This window comes from Erythrolamprus reginae, chromosome 2 (genome assembly GCF_031021105.1).
Source record: "Erythrolamprus reginae isolate rEryReg1 chromosome 2, rEryReg1.hap1, whole genome shotgun sequence".
Taxonomy (NCBI): domain Eukaryota; kingdom Metazoa; phylum Chordata; class Lepidosauria; order Squamata; family Dipsadidae; genus Erythrolamprus; species Erythrolamprus reginae.
Window position 1 is genome coordinate 129,455,505 of NC_091951.1, and position 18,895 is coordinate 129,474,399.

General features: G+C 36.0%; 1 protein-coding gene across 2 annotated transcripts in view; it reads left to right on the plus strand.

Annotated features, from left to right (window-relative positions):
- Nucleotides 1-18,895, plus strand: part of SLIT3 (slit guidance ligand 3) — a 505,354-nt gene that overhangs the window by 275,771 nt on the left and 210,688 nt on the right. The window lies entirely within an intron of this gene.

Sequence of the window (18,895 nt, forward strand, 5' to 3'; positions counted from 1 at the left end):
CTCCTCGCCTCAAAGAGATGCAATTTCCCTATCTAATTACTATTACTGAACATCCAAAATATATTATTTAATTCTATGTTTATATACATAATACACAGAGGCACACAAAACTATACATTATATACTATATAAACTGTATGTGTATGTACACACACACATACACATGCATAGCTCTTCTAAAATTATACACATTCAACCTCATTTGCTGCAATAGGAAAAAAACATACCCAAAGCTCAGAAGGGGAAAAAAGAAAAAAAAATCAAACTTTTTCTACCGGTTCTGCATACCTGACCAAATTTTTCGACCAGTTCTGCATACCTGACTATACCTGTAAGAGCCCATCACTGCACATGGCCCTCCCCAGCTCTGCTTTCACTGGCAGAGGGTTATAGGAGGCTGTCCCAGCAAAAAACAGAGCTCACAAAGGCTGTACATGGCCCCCCCCGAGATCCATTTTCACTGGCAGAAGATTGCAGGAGGCCATGGCATCAGCTGAAAATGGAACTTGGGAGCCTGTTTTGACTGGCAGAGCACTTGGGCCACCTCAGGCACCCCTGACAGGAGTGGCAGGCTAGCCACGCCCATCCTGGCCACTCCACCCCAGCCCCCCAAGATCAAACACAACCCTGATGGGACTCTCAATGAAATCGAGTTTGATAACCCTGGCCTAGATGATCTTTGATTCAAGCAGAAGAACAGTCCTTTTGTCAAATTCCATAAGAAAGTTAGTCTTTACACTTGACAGTCAAAAAAATAAACCATATATATGATGGAATGTTATCCACCATAAAGTCTGCCAGGATATTTCTGTATCTCAAAAATCAATGTTTTAAATTTGTGTTTAAAGAGAGGACTGCCTCATGGAAAAAATACTTCAGCTGATAGATCTTGAATTTTTTTTATTCTGGCCCATTTTTTACGAAAGCAAGATCTTATTGGTAAATCAAAACTATCTGTAGGCTTTTTCCTTTGCATCATTGCCTATTGGGGATGCACAATTTATATTATTGAATAAGTGCAAGCTAAAGCTAAAGAGAGTTTAGTAAACTGGGAAAAACTTAATATCAGGAGAGCAATTAAAGAACTTCATTTCATTAGAAATTGGCCTTTAGTTGATTGAAGCTAAAAATTTGATTGAATTAATAATGAAACATACTGTTGTACGTTTCATTATTATAACTTATTAACCATACCCTACCCTCACACAAATATACAGACACAATTATTTCTCTTTCCATTTTCTTATGTTTTTAATGTAACATTCTTCATATACATAATTTTTCATTTTCATTTTTATTTTTTTTAAAAAAAGGGGTACTCAATCATCTAGGGATGCAGGAAGGCAGCTCCATGCATTAAGCATGTTTAGAAATGATGAATTGTAAGGCAAAAAAACCCCAAAGTTGGATATGATCTGTTAATTTAAAAAAAAAATTCAATTGCATTTGTAGCCATAATTAGTTATTGGTTTCAGAAATAATGACTATATCTACTGGATATGAATGGATTGCAAGGACAAGTATGGTTGCCATGCTTGAAGATTAACTTCTGTAATGGAAAGTCATTTCTATCCATGCAGCTTCTTTCACTGAGTACTGTACAGTAGTACCTCACAGTACTAATTGTTAATTGATTCCAGGGGGCAAACAGATTTTTTCCATAAGGAATAATGTCCTCAGTCCCAAGGCAGCTGACACTGGCACGTTCTACCTTTTGCATTGAGTACCAGAAAATGATGAGTGCCAAGGCAAAGTTTTCACATCAAAATGCATTGAGCATCTAATTCAATGAGTTTCAAAGCAGTTAAGTATCAAGGTACCACTCTATTTGAGAAACCAGCTTATTTAAAACAATCACTTACAGAAGTTCACCTTTGCAGCTTTGAAGTGGGAAGGTGTAACTATCTGTCAAAGGTAAAATCTGTTTCCACATTTTTGGCTTTCCAGAAGAACCTAAAAACTTGGCTCTGCTGCTTGGCCGGGAGCCTTAATAGGGTGATTGACAAGATAGACAAGATTCTGACTCTCAGGCTGCCTATCATCTGTGTTTTTAATTTTAATTTTTAACTTTTTATTCTATTGCAATTGTTTTTATACTTTTTTACTTTTATTATATTGTAAGCTCTGCAGAGATCTTACAATATAATATCATGTCACTGGATTAATGACATGAAGAAAATAGAAATACAATAAACAAATAAGCTGTTAATATTTTTATTACATATGGCTAAGGGTTTCCACTTTCTTTGAATTAATAATAAAATGTAATAGTATAATGAAAATTATATAGAATTGTTAATATTTTCAGGTGGCTAATGCACGTATTTACCAATATTAGCTCAATAATATTCCATTTGTAGTAACTGAAAGTTCTTAACTAGTTGGAACATTGCCATAGAGTCATTTAAAAAGAAAGTAATTAGTAATTAAATATTTTGCTCACAGAAGCAAAATGACTTGTCATCAAGGGCATTAATTTTTAAATTTACAGTTTTTCTTGTCATATGGATTACCTGAGCTGCTTTCTCAAATTTTAGTGGTATGAAATTAATTCAAATTTAGAGTAAGTTAAATCTGCCTCATGGAGTCATACTTCGATAGCCCAGAGTGATTTTAAAGTGAGATGGATGACATATACATTTAAATAAATAAATAAATATAAATAAATAAGTAAATAGTGACAAAATTATATTGGAGACAGTATGACTGAAAAACTACAAAAGAAAAAGAAGCAAAACAGCTTCATGTTAACAATGTTAACCTGGATATTGTGTCTGTTGCTTAAGGTGCTTGCAGTGGTGAGACTGGATAATGGTATCATTTAGAGCAGGGGTCCCCAACCCCCAATCTGTGGACTGGCACCTGCCTGTGGCATGCCAGCAACCAGGATGCTCTAAGAAGCAAACCCCATCCATGTGATGCAGGCATCACATGAAACCATGCCCGCCCCAGTCCATGCAAACGCTTCTCTCCACGGAATCAATCCCTGGTGCACAAAAGCTTGGGAACTGCTAATTTAGAGTCCCTTGGACTGCAAGGTAATCAAACCAGTCAGTCCTACAGGAGATCAACCATGACTGCTCTTTAGAAAGTTAGAACTGAAGATCAAGCTCAAATACTTTGGCCACCTAAAGAGAAGGAAAGACTCACTGGAATGGAACCTAATGCTGGGAAAGATTGAGGGTAAAAGGAGAACGGGACGGCAGAGAATGAGGTGGCTGGCTGGAGTCACTGAAGCTGTCAGCATGAGCTTAAATGAACTCTGGGGAATTGTAGAAGACGGGAAGTTCTGGAGGAACATTGTCCATGGGATTGTGATGGATCAGACACAACTTCACGACTAACAACAACAATTTAGAAGGTTCAGTAGACTCTATATACCTATTGAGGCAAAAGGTTGTGCACGGTGGATGGAGGATTGTGGCATGAAGATTGTTGCATGGCTTTTCCCTTGGGCTAATCTTATTGATTGACCAATCTCTACTATGGAACTTTCAAGTATCCTAGTGGGAGGAAATCTTCTTTCCAATCTGTACTTAACCAAGATTTCTATATCATCATCTAAAGTTTTAATGCACTCTGTCTGTGTGTGTGCCAATGCACTTGCCTTGAAGTCGGTCTTGCTGTGTTCTTGGAAATATTTTGGGCTTGCCATTCCTGCAAGTGAAACTAACAGGCTCAAGGTCATCCAGATGGCTTTGTGCCTAAGGCAGGAGTACAACTCTGGAGTCCAGATTCTAGACTAATGCCTTCATCTACTACTCCACCCACTTTCTAGTTGTCAGTGTTGTATTGTTAGTTGGACACATTGTTTCTTTTTATTTCTTTTATCAGCAGTAATTTCTGGGAGAAAGTTCAGTATGCTCAATATGCTCATGTAGATATTTAACATATTTTTTAATGCATAAGACACACTGGAGTATAAGACACACCTTAGTTTTGGGGGAGGGAAATAGGGAAAAGAATCTGCTTACCAGGTATTCATCTGGCTAGTGTCCTTAGCGTGGTCAACTTCAGAACATTATTTTATCCCATGGTTAGTGCTTTAAAAAAAAAACTTATTCAGAGAGAGTAACAATGAAAGAGCTCACAAGCCAGTAAGAGCTGGGGACATCATTAGCACCTGGAAAGAAATAGTCAGAGCAAGGAGAGCAATGAAAAAAACCCTGCAAAGACTTAGGGCTTGGAAAACATTATTTGCAGAGAGTAACAATAAAAGAGCTTGCAAGCCGGTAAGAGCTGGGAATATCATTAGCAGCTAGTTAGGGCTGGGGGGGGGGGAGAGAAAGAGAAGCTACATTCAGAGTATAAGACGCACCCTAATTATCAGTCTCTTTTAGGAAGGAAAAAGGTCCGTCTTATACAGCGAAAAATATGGTATTTCTCAATTTAGAATTTGCATAGGTAAACAAGCCATTATTGGGGACTGTTATTTATAGGTAGTTCCATTCCAACCCACAACCTGGGATAATGAGTCCAATGGAATTGAGAGTTTATCTTCCAAGAAATTGATAAAAAGGATGCTGCAAAGCTTGCTGGCTGTGTAGAAAGAAAATTATGACTGGATAGACTAACAGAAATGAGGAAAGAAGCAGTGAGGTTGGTTAGTACATTATGTAGAGGGCAAGCTACTGTATATAAACAGGGAGCAAACCCCAGATTCACTAGCATGGAAGATCTTATCTAGTCAGGTAATGAAATCTTTGCAAGCAAACAACCAAAGTCAGAGACCACCAAAGAACTCACAATTCAACCCCATCAGGCATATATTCTCCTCTGCTGGAAATGCTTTTAAGAAAAATAAAAATAAAACAACTTAATTCATATAATAATATACATTTTGGATCAGTGTATTCAATTTTAAAAATATGTCAAAGTGTTCATGGATATTATTACAGTATAAGCAATGGCTGCATACCAAAAATGTTCTCAGAGCTTGATTTCTGAAAACACTCTTGTTGAGTATGTTTGTGTACGTTTGTGATAGAGAGAGCTGTGCAAACTGACATTTTGTAAGTAAGGATTGTGTTCTTATCCCAGTGGTCGGAGGATCTAAATATTTGTAGTCAGGGAAAACAGAAGATGAGAGGAGATTGACAGCAATGGATTTATAACTTATTGGATTGTATCTGAAAGTTGAAAATGTGGGCAAACTTTCAAACCATTTTCAGTAAAGCCCTGCTGAATATGCCCCAAATAAATTATCTTGTCTTTTCCCCCCTTTTTTTTCCCTCTATCCTCTCTAGAAGTGGAAAGCAATAAATAAAGCAAAGGTAACTAGGGAAATACTCATTTTCCACCAACTGCTATGTGCTATGATAGCTATTTATGATATTTGTTATGTCGTATTCATTACGTTAGATATTAAACACAAAAAAAATGAGGACAATGTAATCGAAAATTTGGGGGATAGGGAAGGAAAGAAGAGGGAAAGAAGGTTTCAAATATAAGATTACTATAACATTTAAATTTATTTTCTCAATACTAATATAAAACCATTCTTCAAAAGAAGCTTTTTTCACATTCCAAATCATTCTTGCACTAAAAAAGATATATTATGTACCAATAAATGGGAATAGTGAAACTCAGCGTTGAAACAAGGGATCCTTAATGTTGCCTGAGATTGGTTGTTTTCTTGCAAATGTTTGATTATTCAAAACTAGGTGTTATTTAGCAATGATGTTACCTAGTTTGGGTAATGAAATGTCTGCAAAGAAAACAACCAAGCTCAGAGAGCACCAAGGACTCCTCACAGATGTATGTGTTAGGATCTTCACATTTACTATTCTTGCAAATATTTCATCACATAACTGCTGAACCTGCAATCTGGGGTAAACTTCCATGAAAACAATATGCATGTGCTTTCACTTTTGCGAAGTCCTGTAGGAGACAGAGAAAGTAACCAGCTATACTTGAGGAAATCCTTTCTTCCCCATATATTTTAAAGATGAAAGAGCCAATCGTTCTGTGCATCTAGCAGTTTAGAATAGAACAGAACAGAACAGAATAGAATAGAATGTTTAATACAGGCATTTTATTTCTTTTAAGGTCTGCTATGGAAAACTAGAGTTCTGACTTGAGGTGAGATGTGTGGCACAATGCAATAAAAAACAATCTGTTCTTAGTTAATTAACAGAAACTGTTTGGGTAACGATGTTGGATTTAAAGCAAAATTTTGGCAGGGAAAGCCAATACCTATTCCTTCTGCTGCTGATCTGGGGATACAAACCAGAATCTGGAGGAGAGAAGTTGAAAGAACAAGTTACCAGGATATCTTGGCTAACCTGAAGATATGAAGATTCATTGGCTCTATTAATCTTAATTCTCGGAAGGTTTCTTTAATTAATCCTTTTTCAACAAGAGTAGTAATGTATCATTCCTATTTCTGCTATAATTTAGCTATTTATCTCTTTGTCATTCAGTTTAGTTTCTCTTCTTAGTTCTTATTCAAGTCAAGTCATAATATAATTAGTTGATTGGAATTAGTATACCTATATTCTTGAAGGAGGAAGAAATAAAAATAATGTGAATTCTGAAAAAAAAAATACAGAAATCCATAGAAATAAAGTTTTATCTTCCATGCTGAAAAAACAGTTGCTACTTTTTTTTAAACTTTTGCTTTCAACAGTACATTTTCACAAGGGAGCACAACTAGTATAGATTCTACATCTTACCGTACCCACTGTTTTATCTAAAATTTAGATAAAACAGTGGGTGCGGTAATATGTAGAATCTAAATGAAGGGGGAAAAGTGATACCTGTGTAATTTCTGTGTGTCACAATGTTTTTAAATATGTGGAACAAGAAGAAGCAAAGACAGATCAACTGAATATGGAAGTCTTGTTTGAAAATATTGTATTTGAATCCTAATATGATTTTTAAAGGGATTTGCCATAAAGCTCCATAAAACCTTATTCCACAATTTTGTGGAAAATATCTCTTATTGATTAATCTGACTTTATTTAATTTCTCAGAAGTATGTAATCTCTTAGAAATGAAAATAAAAATATTAATTTATACATCAAAGTGCAAGAAATTAGCCTGGTACTACCGTATCACAAGTTAAAATTCTGAAGTTAGTGGAGATACGGGATTAAGTTGCTAAAGCAAGAATTAGCAGTCCTTAAACTAGAGAAAATTGTTGTTAACTCAAATAAATTGCCTTCCAAGGTTACCAAGAAAATGACCTATGAGGCATGAGGAAAAAAGGCTACCCTTGCTCTCGGAAAGTGAGTTAATGAATAAGGTATCAGTGCTAGAAAGTCTAAATTTCAACTATATTTATATTTACTGATATAAAAAATGTTATTTGTTCAATATCAAGTAGCTTTAAACATTGTACTGTTAAAAATTTAATTTGTCTCAATTTTCCTTTGATTCAGAAAGAGTTGCTTATAAATAGCCAATGTCCAATATTTGAAATTCTATTACAGTGTACGCTACTGTTATTTAAATGGTTAGTGTTTCGGAATAAAATACAGTGGTACCTCGTGATACAAACCCCTCGTGATACGAACCCCTCGTGATATGAACCCGGGGTTTGGAAATTTTTTGCCTCTTCTTACGAACTTTTTTCGGCTTACGAACCCTTCAGATCGCAAAATGGCACTCCGCTGTGCGCCGCCGCCCGACTGTCACCTTTTAAAAGAGCCGTGGGGCTTCTTGGAGTTCTCCCCAACCCGAACCTGAACTTTTCGGGTTTGGGTTCGGGAGGCTGCCGAGAAGTGTCGCTGCCCGGCTGTAATCTTCTGAAACAGCCGGGCGCTTCTTGGCGGCCTCCGGAACCCAAACCCGAACCCGAACTTTCGGGTTCGGCATTCAGGAGAACACCGAGAAGCACCCCCGGCTGTTTCAGAATGTGACAGCCGGCCGGTGGCGCTTCTCGGCGGCCTCCCGAACCCGAAAAGTTCGGGTTTGGCATTGGGTTCGGGAGAAGCCCCCCGGCTGTTTTAAAAGGCGACAGCCTGGCGACGGCGCCCAGCAGAGCGCCATTTTGCGATTTTTTTTTCTTTTTGCATCCATTAATCGCTTTTACATTGTTTCCTATAAGAAAACAATGTTTCGTCTTACGAACTTTTCACCTTACGAACCTACTTCTGGAACCAATTAAGTTCGTAAGACAAGGTATACTGTATATTATATTAATCAATAAATTTTACACTTTAAACAATTAATCAAAAATCTAACCCATTTATTATTTTCTCCCTAACATAAATGTATTAGGCCTGGAAAATTAGTTATTCTTTGAAACCAGTGATGATAATGCCGCAATCCCTACTTTTACTGTATATTTATTAACACCATTTTTACCTTCCTTTCTAACAAGAGATAACTCTTGAAATAAGAGCCACTGGTTTTTAAGAAACAGCAATGGGTCAAAATATTTTATCTATAGAATAGTGCCACATAACATTTATTAATAAAATACTTTAAATCCAAAATAAACAGTGTATTTAAAATCTACAAAGACTATTAAAACGGGAAAACTCTGGAGAACTTTTTGTGGTAAACTAATTATGAATCCCTCTGTTTAATAAAATTAACATGTAAGATTTATATTGCATTTTAGAATGTTTTAAGTATTTCTGATATATTATGTTGTGCACACAAAAAACTCCCATAGGGAACATTAGCATACTGCAGATGAGAGAAGGTGCCTGACAGGGAATGATTTTATTAAATCTATCTCGTGAATACTTTATAGAAGCAAAATTCAAACCAAGGATATGTTAATTTATAACAATCTCTCTTTGGTGATAATACCACAATATACTTTTTCTCCCTATTGGGATGGAGTCTCCAGCTTAGAATAGAATAGAATAGAATTTTATTGGCCAAGTGTGATTGGACACACAAAGAATTTGTCTTGGTGCATATGCTCTCAACGTACATAAAATAAAATATACATTTGTCAAGAATCATGTGGTACAACACTTAATGATTGTCATAGGGGTCAAATAAGCAATGAAGAAGCAATATGAATAAAAATCTTAGGATATACGCAACAAGTTATAGTCATACAGTCAACATGGGAGGAAATGGGTGATAGGAATGATGAGAAAAACTAGTAAAATAGAAGTGCAGATTTAGTAGAAAGTCTGACAGTGTTGAGGGAATTATTTGTTTAGTAGAGTAATGGTGTTCGGGAAAAAACTGTTCTTGTGTCTAGTTGTCTTGGTGTGCAGTGCTCTGAAGCGACGTTTTGAGGGTAGGAGTTGAAACAATTTGTGTCCAGGATGTGAGGGGTCAGTAAATATTTTACCCGCCCTCTTTTTGACTCGTGCAGTATACAGGTCCTCAATGGAAGGCAGATTGGCAGCAATTGTTTTTTCTGCAATTCTGATTATCCTCTGAAGTCTGTGTCGGTCCTGTTGGGTTGCAGCAACAAACCAGACAGTTATAGAGGTGCAGATGACAGACTCAATGATTCCTCTATAGAACTGAATCAGCAACTCCTTGGGCAGTTTGAGCTTCCTGAGCTGGCGCAGAAAGAACATTCTTTGTTGTGCTTTTTTGATTATGTTTTTGATGTTAGGTGACCATTTTAGGTCTTGAGATATGATAGAACCTAGAAATTTGAAGGTCTCTACTGTTGATACTGTGTTGTGTAGTATTGTGAGAGGTGGAAGGGTGGAAGGGTTACTCTTAAAGTCTACCACCATTTCTACGGTTTTGAGTGTGTTCAGTTCTAGATTGTTCTGGTCACACCACAAGGATAGTTGTTCAACTTCCCGTCTGTATGCAGATTCATCATTGTCTCGAATGAGTCCGATCACTGTTGTATCATCTGCAAACTTCAGTAGTTTAACAGATGGATCGTATGAGATGCAGTCATTAGTGTATAGAGAGAAGAGAAGTGGTGAGAGTACACAGCCTTGGGGGGCACCTGTGCTAATTGTACATATATCTGATGTGATTTTTCCTAGCTTCACCTGCTGCTTCCTGTCTGTTAGGAAGCTTGTGATCCACTTACAAGTGTGTTCAGGTACCGCTAGCTGATTTAGTTTGGTTAAGAGAATGTCCGGTACGATGGTATTGAATGCTGAACTGAAGTCCACAAAGAGGACCCTGGCGTAGGTCATTGGAGATTCAAGATGTTGAAGGATGTAGTGTAGAGCCATATTAACAGCATCATCTGTTGATCTATTTGCTCTGTATGCAAATTGCAGGGGGTCTAACAGTGGATCCATGATGGCTTTCAAATGGAACATCACTAGCCTTTCAAAGGTTTTCATAACTACAGATGTTAGAGCAACTGGTCTGTAGTCATTCAGTTCCTTGATGGAGGGCTTCTTTGGCACTGGGATGATAGTCGAGCGTTTGAAGCAGGAAGGAACATAGCACAACTCTAGTGATTTGTTGAAGATTTGGGTGAAGATGGGGGCCAATTGGTCAGCACAGACTTTTAAGCAAGAAGGAGTTATCTTGTCTGGGCCTAGTGCTTTTCCAGGCTTCTGTCTGAGAAATAGATCTTTCACTTCCTTTTCTGTGATCACTAGGGGTTGTAAACACAATGGGATGGGTTCAATTGTAGAAGATTTAGCTGTTGTTGGTGTGTCTAGGATGGAGGTTGTGCATATAAGTGGTTGAGGTTTCTTTTCAAACCTGCAGTAGAACACATTCAGGTCATCTGCCAATTGCTGATCTCCTTCAGCTTGGGAAGGTGGTTTGCTGTAACAGGTGATGTTTTTGAGAGTTTTCCACATGTTTGCTGGTTCATTTGTTGAGAATTGATTCTTTAGCTTTTCAGAGTAGTTCCTTTTTGCTGCTCTGATCTCCCTTGTTAATATATTTCTGGTCTGATTGTACAGCATTCTATCACCTTTTCTGTAGGCTTCCTCTTTGGAATGACGTAACTGCTTGAGTTTGGCTGTGAACCAAGGTTTATTGTTACTGTATATTTTCAAGTTCCTGGTTGGTACACATACTGAAAGATTTGGGAAATCTTTGGAAGAAATGATAGAATGAAAAATAAGGAAAATGAGGATACGAGTATATGCTGATTATAGTTCTATATACTGTATAGCCTTTTTATTTAGCAGTAAGTCCCACACGCTTAGAAGAATTTGGATTAGAAGCTCTAGGAAAGTTGGCTAACCTTTTTAGCACCAAGTGCTGAAATGGAGGCTTGCACACATGTGCACACATGCTGGAAATCAGAAGTGCAGCCACCTGGGAAGTTTGGGAAGATAATCTTCCAATTTCTGGCGCATGCATGCGCACCAACCACCTTGTCTTCCAGTTTCTGTCACACATGCATATGCAAAGACCAGCTGCCCATTGTGCATGTGCGCACCAAAACCCAGAAGATCATCTCTCCAACTTTCTGCTCTTCCAGTTTCCAGCACTTCTGCAGACATGAAGACCTGCTGGCTGGCACGTCAGAACCTGGAGGAGTAACAAGTGATGTCTCACATGCCCGGAGAGATGGCTCTGCATGCCACTTTCAGCATGTGTGCCATATGTTCACTATCAGGGCTCTAGGATATTGTCTTTTGTCATTATTGCTCTTCTGTTTTCTTACCTTAAAAATTGTGATTTGAGCACCTGAGGATATTCCTGCCTCTACATAGTCACACACAAATAATAATAATAATAATAATAATAATAATAATAATAATAATAATAATAATAATAATTTATTAGATTTGTATGCCGCCCCTCTCCGAAGACTCGGGGCGGCTCACAACAAGCAATAAAACAATATTGTACAGGCACAAATCTAATATTAAGAAAAAAACTAAAAAACTACTCTTTATTTTTGAACTTGATAATTTTATTTAGCAACTACCTAATTTGCTGCCATAAAAAACTTTGTTGTGCAGGGAAGCATGACATGTTCAGATATAATTTAACTATTATATTACAGTCTGCCTCGTTGGTAAGTCTAACCTTGATGACAAGAAGGAAAAACTTTATAACGCCTTGGTAAGGCCACACTTGAAATACTGCATTCAGTTTTGGTTGCCACAATGAAAAAAGGATATTGAGATTCTAGAAAGAATATAGAGAAGAACAATAAAGACAGGGATGGGCTGAGCTCCGGAACAGTGGAAACAGTGGAAATGAAGCACGTAGGCTACCTCCATTACTGCTGGACGTGCACACGCTGTACAAGTGCAATTGGCATGATTCTGATAAAAATTACCGGGTTTTTTGCTTCTAGAATTTTTGGGCAAAAATTCTGCAATTTTTGCCCAAATCTCGCTGCTAGAAAGACATCTGTGCAAGATTTCGGCTGCTACACATATGCAGCAGCTGAATCTCACTGTGGCGCCTAGAACAGCAGCTGGGGCCAACAGCAATAGCAGCCAGCCCGAGCTCCAGCCACATGGCCTGCTCTATGCTCTCCCATGCCACAGACATTTCTCAGTGCATGTAGCGATGTTGGATAACCATTTGTCTGAAGTAGTGTAGGGTTTCCTGTCTAAGCAAGGGGTTGGATTATAAAACATCCAAGGCCCCTTCCAACTCTTCTATTCTATTCTCAAAAAATTGGTTCAGAACTAGACAACATGTAGGAATTCTCTATACTGTTGAAATATAATGTTTTGTGAAACTCTAACTTCAATTTTAAAGCTTGGTAGAACCTAGTTGTTAAAATGTAAGTACTGAGATTTAAATTTTATTCTCTTTCATTAGAATTCATCAATAAATGCTTGAGGGGGGGAAATCCACAAGTAGTAACTTGAAGTTCTTGAAGTACCTGAAGTATTCAAGTGCCTTCTCAGAAGCATGTCTTCTCAAAAGCATGCCATCCAACTTTGGAATAAAAATACCACTATGGAAAATACTATTTTATTTTATTTTATTTATTTATTTTGACACCAAGTAAATAGTCTTGTTCTCTCTTAGGACTTCAGATTTAAATTTTAATTCTTTGTATGAATTCTGGAATCTGGTACTCTATATTTTTAATTTATGCCTTTTTTAATGAGATATGTTGTTAGAAAGGCAAACTTTTTAAAAAAGTTTATTGTAAGCTTGATAAATGAATGGGTAAACAGTACATTAGCCGCCCTGAGTGTACGGAGAAGGGTGGCATAGAAATCCAAACAAATAAATTAGGAATCCTGGAGCTACTAGTATCTAATATGGCACCTTTATGCAAATTAGAAAAAGGTGTCTCTGGAATGGTAGAGATAGGAACTTTGTGTGGCCACTGTGTCTGCTATTCTTCTCACGGAGTAAGAAATGTCCTCACTAGGCTAGGAGGCAATGTCTACTTATTGAGCTACCCAAACATCCATTATTTCTTTTTGTTGTTATTTTTCCCAGAAATGAAGAATTCAACGATTCCCTAAGCTTTGCTGGTGCTCCAGTCAGACATGAAATTCTTGTGCAGTGAATAATTTGAACAAACATATCCAATACTACTTACTATATTACTATATAAACATCAAAAAATTTGGATGAGAGGAAAGGGTAACAACAAATTATCCCCACATTGTTGTCTGGTGATTATCCAAATTTCAGCAGTAAAATTTAGTAGTGTCAAACTTCCCTTCTTGTCATTAAACTGAGCAAAGACCAATAATTCAGCCATTCTGATTAATATTATTTATGAGAAGCAAGGTAAAAGTGTAACAAAAGAATTTGCTGAATATTATTTTTCAAAGTACACACCAATATTTCACCAATGTGTGACTGGATCCATTTACCTTCATTCAGTTTTACTAGATCCTTCTCCTTCCTCTTAGTTTCACAGACTATTTTTTACGTTCCTTAATTAGTTTAATACTCTTAAGTATTAAATACATGCACTGCTAAAGTTATGAACATTGTTTGGCACATTCTGACCAGTCTAGCAAATATAATCAAAATTTAGTTTATGCTTATGTAAAATTCACTTTATTCCAAGCATAAACAAGATATTCTGTACAAATAGGATGTCTAATTTCATCATGATCTTGCAATCTCACATCTCACCAATTGGCAAACACATGCATTGTATTGACACATATTCAGGGTACATTAGCTTCCTATAAAATAATGTCCATATTTTTAGAAGAAAATGTTTTTGTTTTTCCTTCTTTATATTTATCAGAATCAGAAGGACTTAACCCTATTTAACTGTTTTACTTAAAGATTAGCTGGTGGCATATGAATATTATCATTACTGGTAACTCACTACTTCACACCTTCAATTATGGCTATTTATGCCAACTGTTGATGCAATGCTTGGCATTAGTAATATCAATATTTTAAATCTTTTTTCCTATTTTATTATGAAATAATAAAATGAAAACACTGAAAACCTTTAAAATGTACCATGTACTTTCCCTCCCTTCCTCCTTCCCCCCTCCCTCTCTGTCTTTCTTAAAAATAATAAAAATAATAAAGGTTATTGTTGTTGTTTTTTAAAAATTATAATATTAATAATACTGAAAAAATATTGGATGCATTATGGGATTTTTCTCCTCAATTTTGTTGTATTCTTCCTGGCAGATTTTCTTTCTTCAAAGTTTTAATGACATAAGATATATCATATGTAATATTTTTAACAAAAGTAGCCAGATTTAGTCTGTTGTAATGATAGCAGTCTTCTTACAGTTTAAATACTTATGAAATTTATTATAATACATCAGATATACTGTTTAAATTGCTGAGAAAGTAATATATGCATACATACATATTTATGGTTGGGGGGAGAGAAAGGAAGGGAGAATGTGTGTGAAAAAGTGAGGGTATGAATAACTACTAATAAAGACTATAGTTGCATGTGATCTAAAGATTCTTGCATTGATATTTTTAATAAGATAAGAAGCTTTGGTATTTGTTAATTTATGATAAATGTTATTAAATAGTTTAGTGAATTTTAACTCAACAAATCAACCACTTTTTTTAGCAATTATCACCTTGAAATCAGTGACAGATAATGTGGAGGAATTAAAATGCCCCCACCCATTTTTTATTGGAAATTATTATTTGAAATGTCAGATTTATAACTATGAATTCTTTTGCATACAGTCAAATGATCATTGCTGACAGATTATGACATGCCACACTGGAAAAATGAGATAATACAGGTAGTCTTGATTTACCACAATTGGACTAGTGACTCCATTTCTAAGCGATATAATTTCAAAAGGGTGGGTGGAATCATGTACCGCATCAGGATTCCAGCTGCAATCAGTAAATGAACCACTGCAGGTTAAGGACAACATCACATGACCACATCTTGTAACTTCTGCTGACTTTCCCGTTGATTTTGCTTTTTGACTGAGAAGATCAGAAACGACAATCCCAACAATGTGGGATGCTGCAGTTGAAAATCCATGTTGATTGCCAAACATTAGTACATCCATTGATAGGTGACAGTTCTCAAATGTCTCATCTTTATCTTAAAAGATCAGGAAATATGACATCATTTTTCTAGAAAGCAGATTTTTTTAAAAAATCGCTAAAACACAACTCTTCCTTTTTCTATCCAATTGTAATTGTCTCTGCATTCTCTCTGCTACTACCTGTTTCATCTGCACTAGGAAACCTGGAAAGGAAAATAAGGAACAGAATGAAATAGATTTGGAAGAATTTACTTTTCCCCTCTTCTATCACAATCTTGAGTCTATTATTCTGACCTTTTACACATACTACTCCATTTTGGGAGCTATGCTTTGGTTTACATCACTGTTTAACTACTCGAGGATGATGAATCGAGAATGAGTCAATGAGAACAGAATAAACTTCCAGGGTGTCAAACTAATGGCCCACGGGCCAGATGCAGGCCACATACCTCCAGCTTCATGAAGCAAAAAGTGTTAAGAGACATCATGTGACAGCAACATGATGCCGTAAGTTTTGACATCCATGGAATAAAGGAAAGTAAAAGAGAAAACACTCAGAATATCTCCAGCTGTTTGTGATTCACTTTCAAGCTAACTATCATTGAAAAATGTTGAAATATATATGCTGTATCAGAGCAAAGGTCCACTTAGTCCAGCATTTTCTTTTTCATAGTATGAAGCTGCTCTTATGAAAAAATGATAAAAAAGAACTGGATGAAAAATGTAATCAGCCTGGATGATCTGTTTGGAAGCAGGGCATAAAGAAAATGCTTTCCCTCTGTTGTTCATGCCCTTTATGTTGAAAAAGAGCTGAACACAGAATTTCCTGTCCTTGAGCAAACTGCCCTTTCACATTTTCCCTGCATGGCAGGGATTTCAATTTCCACTCCCTAGTCTTTTAGAAAGTGGATTGTATTTATGGCTTCTAATCTCAATATCTAGAGAGCAGTTCAGATGTATTAGGATGTTGGGTGGAACAAACAATGGATTGATACAGGAAGTTGAGGCAAGTCTTCTACCAGCAGGGAAACCAAATGCCAAAAATTCTACTGTGCTTCAGGAGAAAAAAAGATACAATTTTCTGGTCTCTTATAGAAACACTAAAACAAAAATGTTGCAATTCTTTTCTCTGCTGTCATCTCAAATAAAGATATCCAGAATTGATTCCAAAGTGACACAAAGATCCTTAAAGAACTGGGTAAAAACATAGCACCATACATGTATTTTTTTAAAATAATCTTAGAGCAGCTGGTGTATGGCTAGACTTTTGCTTCAAATACAGCATTTCTAAACTTGCATGCCTTAAATTTCATTAAGCATTCTCCTGGGAGAATACTGTATTATTGATCCTCAAATGCAAGCTGCATCTATACATTTAGCTAGGTGGGTTAAACCTTTGTTCAACTAAATATCAGGTTCAACTAAATATCCTTTTATACATTAAGTCAAAAGTCAAGATCAACTTGTAGCCCCTTAGCCTTCAGCCTTTAAAAATAAACTGAATTTTCCCCCTTGTTATGAAGAACAATATTGTTGTTAGTTACATATTCTCCAATATTATAAAATCATGCTTTCTATAAATATTTTTCCTCTCATGTACATTGTTGAAAGAATATATTATTTTCAACAGTTTGTCTATTTTCAGAAATAATTATCTGTATGTAGTTGTTGTGGAAGGGTACATGGCAGATACAGTATCATGTATAAATCTGGGTATGTTACTGTACATTCATATTTTCTCGCGTAACTGTATTATATTTATTTCAGCCTGGTGATATTATTGTTAATTTTCAATGGAAGGAAAGTAATGCCATGGAACCAGTTCTGCAATAATTGTCTTCATAGATTCAAGGAGAGGGAGTGACCTGAAGATCCTCGTGATATTTTAGGGTTAAAAATCCAGTTTTTTAAAATTCGATGGTACGCACAGTTTGAAAGAATGATTAGTTTGCTTACATTGGCACCTAGTTTTCCTTTTATGATTATTAATTTTTGGAAATATGAATAAGATGGTTATTTTAAAAATTATATTCCCACAATACATTCCTCACATAAAGTAGTAAAATGGTGTGTGTAAATTCCTGCTTTACCCATCAAATCACTATGCTTGTTAACTTATGTCATTCCCTCATGCTGTAATATACATTCTACTTCTGATGCATTACATACTGATATAGTATTGTAAGTATAAAAAGTGCCTGTATTATTAAATGTATGAGCACTGAGCAGCAATTGCTTATCAAGGAAACAACGCAAACAGCCTGGAAAACAAAAGCAGCTCACGTGAAAGCAGCACTTAAATTTCCAAGGTTTTGATTTTGTATTTCATGAACTCTCACACTCTCCCAGGTATATTGCTAAATTGCCTTTATTATTGTATGAGGAGGATTGTAAAATCAGTCATGAGTTATTAAGTGTTTTAGCTTCACAAATCTGAGAAGAGCTATCAATAAACTTTAATACATGGTGAAGGAGGGCTCCAAGCAATGACAAGATTAAAACTGTGTTACAAATATAAGTTTTTCAAAATCAAGATTTCTGGCTGCAGAAGGTTATTTAATTAACAGACATCACTGAGCCATATTATTCTCATTTAATTCACAATAGTATATTCCCAAAAACTTTACCACCAAAGGTGGAAGAATGGAAATAATGATTTGACCAGGATTTAATATATGGGTTAGCAATTCCACTACCACCAGTGAAGTTTGGGCATTTAAAAAGCTGTCTAATTTTTTCTATATAACTACTTGATTTCTCAATATTGTTCCTTCAACAATGATCTAATTTTGTTAAAATTCCTAAAGATGTATGAAAGGTCACTTTCAACGTTCTTAGGTATTTTTATCTGTCTTTAACCCACAACCAATTAAGAATCTTCAGTTATACCTGTGTATTCCAAAAATGGTATGATCTGATTTGAATGAAGTTTAAGCATATTGTATTATTTTGCAAAGTCGGTGTATTCTGCTATAAAGCTTACAAACTGTTTAGTAATTTCAGTTACTCTAGGTTTTTCAGCCCATGTCATCTATGATCTGGTTTACATTATTAGAACTTTATTTTATACATGATAGTTAACTTGGGTAATAAGATCTAATTATGTTTATTTCATATGCATATTTAAGCTGTTTGACTCCAATGAGTTTTAAGTATTCCAGCGGCACTGTATTCATATACAGTGCACTAGGGGTGGAAGTCATTCTCCATGCATCAATTCTTATACAGCCAAAATGACAGCATTCATGAAAAAACCGTCAAAACTGTGCACAGAGAAATTGCATCATTGGCACAATCTTGAGCAACCACACTCCATACTGCAACATTTTATTGCATGTCTGATTATAAAAACAGCCTATTTAGCACTTTTAACTTCAGCAGAACCTGAACTATGTAACTGGGAATACATTTATGCATTTATTTCCCGAGGGAAGGGTGGGTATCGGGTTTTGACGCCACAAATCATACAAGAAAATAGGCGTAAGCAAATTAAAGCAATAAAAATGACTATGGAAATAAAAAGCAGCGTTTTAAAAATATACTGTTTCTCAATACGATTATTTTTTCAGTTAAATATGTCCCAAAGCAATTCATAAAAAGTCAGTATA